Below are 4,025 nucleotides of genomic sequence, written 5' to 3' on the forward strand. Positions count from 1 at the left end.
ACCACTGGTGTCCTTCAGTGACAAAGGAAATGGGAGAGGTTAGTATGAACTCTTTTTTTTGCAGGAGACACTTTGTTTTTTATATTTATTTTCATACTCCTTTACTACTTGTTACCACTTGTTACTGTGGAGAAATTCATCCTCAAAGTTGACAGCAGAAGCAATGAAGTCCTTTAAGTTGTCATATGCTCTGTGTATATATTAGATATTAGAAGGCTGCCTAGTCACTGCTGAGTGGAGGGAGCAGCATGAGCAGAGCTTGCTCCATGTCCTGGCCACAGTTCCGCTAGCCATACAACTTGAGATTTTTCCTGTTTACACCACAGGGTGAATGAGAGAATGGATGGAGGTTTCTCCCCTTACAGCTATTATATTATACAGCAAGCGCATTTGTGTCTGTCAGAATACCTGAACAGTGACCGCACCTAATCAGTTTTATTAAATGTCTCTTCTAATTACTGCAGTCACAGTTCAGTCAAGAATTTTACACCCAGCTCCTTCAATTTTCAAACTAAGGTGGTGCCAGAAAGGCTACCTACAGTTCAAATTTCATTAATTTCCGCAGTAAATCAGACCGATGTAATTAATGCATGCTATCATGCAATGCACCTACCATGTGTTACAGTGCTGCAGGTGCATTGCATTACCATTCATTTGAATGCATTAATGAATGCATTGCCATGCATTTGAATGCTTCTCAGTGGGAATGCACTGATACCAATACTAGCCGACACCGGCACTTTCAATTTTTAAATAGATTCGGCTGCCTGACGTCCTGTGTTTCCTGGGGACCTCAGTCAGCCTGCGGAGGACCTTGCGTTGGCTGCCTTTGACAGCGCAGGTCCAGCCGCGCATCTCCTTCCAGCTGCCCGCAGAGCCTGGCACAGCCCTGGAGAGCCCCACACCCGCCGTACAGCCCTAGAGATCACCACATCTGCCCATACAGCCCTGGAGAGACCCACATGCAGCCCTGGTGAGACCGCACACCACCTACACATTTTCCTGAGACCGGACAGCCCTGGTGTAACTTGCACAGCTCTGGTAAGACCGCACACAGCCCTGGTGAGACCCTTTACAGCCCTGGTGAGACCACGCACAGCAGTGGTAAGACCACGCACAGTCCTGGTCAGACCCCGCATGCTATATAATGTTTTGCTGGGATTTGTAGTCCTCTATCAATGGTGCTATTCTGCATTGATGTATAATGGACTGCTGTAATTTGTAGTCCTCTATAAGTAGTTGTATTCTGCATTGGTGTATAATAGATTGCTCGGATTTGTAATCCTCTATAGCCGGTGCCTCTCTGCATTGCTGTATAATATATTCACAACAAAAAGGCTAGAGCGCACCCACTGCTGGGCAAAAAAACCTATTAAGGCTATAAATTATGTGTTATGAAACCGTTAGTAAACAGGAGTACAGTGTGCAGGCTCTGTCAGAAACAGGGAGAGGAACCCTATGAGTACACAGATAAAATCACAAAATGAAAAAGCGCCACTTCTGTAGCAACTCACTCACGTTACTGATGTCAGCGTATCGCGTGTCAGCTGGTCTAGAGGTGCTGGAGAACAGTCTGATAGCTGTCAGGGATGATCGTTTGAACACCGCGGCCTCAGCTGGCCAGGCTGAGCCGCGGCTGCATGGATATGCGGCGATGTCAAATGCCGGACCGTTCGGGGACCCAAGGAGTCAATACGAGCGGTATCTCGAGGATGTAAAAACGAAGGGGAATGAACGAGTTGGACAAGGATAGTGCCAATGCCGGCGGCGAGATATCTCACAAATACCTAACTACTTAGAGTGGTACTGCTGTCTTACTCTTCATTTCCTCTTCTCATCTCATCTTTGTGTGAGGCAGAAGCACTGATTTGATGCTCATGGAAAGGCAGCCAGTCAATGCCTGAACATCGCAGAGAGTCACAGCAAAGATGCAAATGTGTAGTGAAGAATAAGCTGTACCCTATGAGCCCTCACTCTAGAGCAGGCCCATGAGGCCTGTTTAAGGCCTACGGGATTGATTGCTCTGGCCATCTGAGCCGGCAGCCGACTCCCCTAGTATGACCTGTAGACTGGAAGGGGTGATCCGCCCCTCCCCACCTGCAGCGTTCGACACATTTGGTCCGGCTCGCTCCGCCCCTCCCCGCCCCCCCCCGCCCCTCCCCGCCACGTGCAGCACCTGAGCTGCTCAGCCCTTGCTGACAGTCTGTATAGAGAAATTTGTCTGTGGAGGTGAGTATGCATGTTATTTGCATGTTATTGCAGGGTCACTCTCAGGGGGGCTGTGTGGGATCTCAGGCGAGCTGTGTGAGGTCTCAGTTGTGCTTTGTGGGCGTCTATGGTGGGCTCTGCCGGGTCTTCAGGTGGGCTCTGCAGGGTCTCATGTGGGCTCTGCAGGGTCTCAGGTGGACAACATCATCAATACCAGCTAACATCATATGCCTCACCAAAGAGAAGCAGTCCCAGCCAGCACAACATGGGTTTATGAAATGTTTGACCAAATATAGCACGCTAATTTTTAAGTTGATGATTTTGTATGGCCCGTGAATGATGTTATAAATGTCCAAATGGCCCTTGGCAGGAAAATGGTTCCCCACCCCTGCTCTAGAAGAAAGGTAAGTATTTGGGGGATCTAACTGTTATTTTTTAAAAGCAGCTTACTCCCACCTCCTCTTTTTATTCCTTTCTTAATAAATGTAATTATCCTTTGATATTATTATGTCATTAATACTTTATTATCATTTAGATGAATGCCTACAAAGTCTAGTGTATTTATTTATTTCTATTATTTATTCACTGCTGATATATTAGACTGTCCTCTAATGTTCTCTGAAGGAGCTTACAATCTATCCCCCCAGACACACTTATACAGTGCAATTTTATATTTGTAAATGTAAAATGTGAAAAAAAAAAACATTATTCAGAAACACAAGCACACAGAACACATATAATTCAACTAGGTATTTAGCATTGATTAATACGTATCATAGTTGTAGAGATTGATGTGAAAGCTAACATTTGTCTAAAGTTTAAACTACATGGATGATTCATGTTTCAGCTTTGATAACAGGGAAAAAACAAAAGTCCGCTGGATTTTTTGTATATCACCCTATGTGAGGAAGCATAGGTTCATGGCTCTCTATTCTCTCTGACACCCTGCAGGGGGAGGATGGGAGGAAGGGAGTGAGGAAGTGGAAGGGGGGTGGAGGAAGAGAGAGGTCAGAGGAGGAGATGCTGATGGGAGGAAACTGTCAGAGAGTGAAGCAGCAGCCTGCAGCTGTGTAAAAGAAAAAGAGAGGGGTTAAGGGAGAGAGCAGACAAAGAGACAGATTGCAGGAAAAAACAGGTATGAAACAATCACATCTGTATGTATGTGTATGTATGTGCCTGGATGTCATCTTTTTACACAAATTCATGTGAATCTGTGACATGTGCATGTTGTGCTGCCAGTAAAACATTTGTCTCAGTTTTAGCATTGCTTCTGCCATGATTTGCATGTGATGCCTATCTATAGCAATCCGCTCATAAAAGCCTCCTATACGTTGTAAGGTATACACTCCCAACAGAATGCTTCGTGTTTCCAAGCCAAACACAGCCTGTCTGGGACTTACATGTAAGAGGTTTGCTCTGCATGTGACATTTGGCATGTAAATGTGTATGATTTATATATTACATTATGTTTCATTATGTCAACATGTTGTTGAAGCATCGTATATATTGTGTGCTCTCTGATATTCAGATTGACATACACGTGTTACATTGTACTACTATTTATTATTGTGTTAGTAATATGTGTAAACTTTGTATGTCTGTGTTTGCTTTTCTCTGTTTGTGTTACATGAAATGTTTCTTATACACTTCTTGGCTTTATTTCTTAATTTCCAAAAGTAATTCTGGTTAGTCCCGGTCTCTAATTTCCGCTTGGATGACAGAGGAAAAAGGGCATGTGGAGCAGTAACAGACAGAGGAAATGACAGACCTATGGTCTCTTGGTCTCTGTGTGTGTGTGTGTGTGTGTGTGTGGGGGG

The 4,025-nt window shown here is 44.7% G+C and overlaps 1 long non-coding RNA gene across 1 annotated transcript in view; it reads left to right on the forward strand.

The window, feature by feature from the left end:
• Positions 1–3,251: 3,251 nt before the first annotated feature.
• Positions 3,252–4,025, forward strand: part of LOC108797203 — a 39,322-nt gene continuing 38,548 nt past the window's right edge. The window contains exon 1 of the long non-coding RNA XR_001941863.1: positions 3,252–3,343. This is a non-coding gene — a long non-coding RNA (uncharacterized LOC108797203). The remainder of the gene's footprint in view (positions 3,344–4,025) is intronic.

Source organism: Nanorana parkeri, unplaced genomic scaffold (assembly GCF_000935625.1).
Source record: "Nanorana parkeri isolate BGI_ZX_2015 unplaced genomic scaffold, ASM93562v1 scaffold33, whole genome shotgun sequence".
Classification (NCBI taxonomy): domain Eukaryota; kingdom Metazoa; phylum Chordata; class Amphibia; order Anura; family Dicroglossidae; genus Nanorana; species Nanorana parkeri.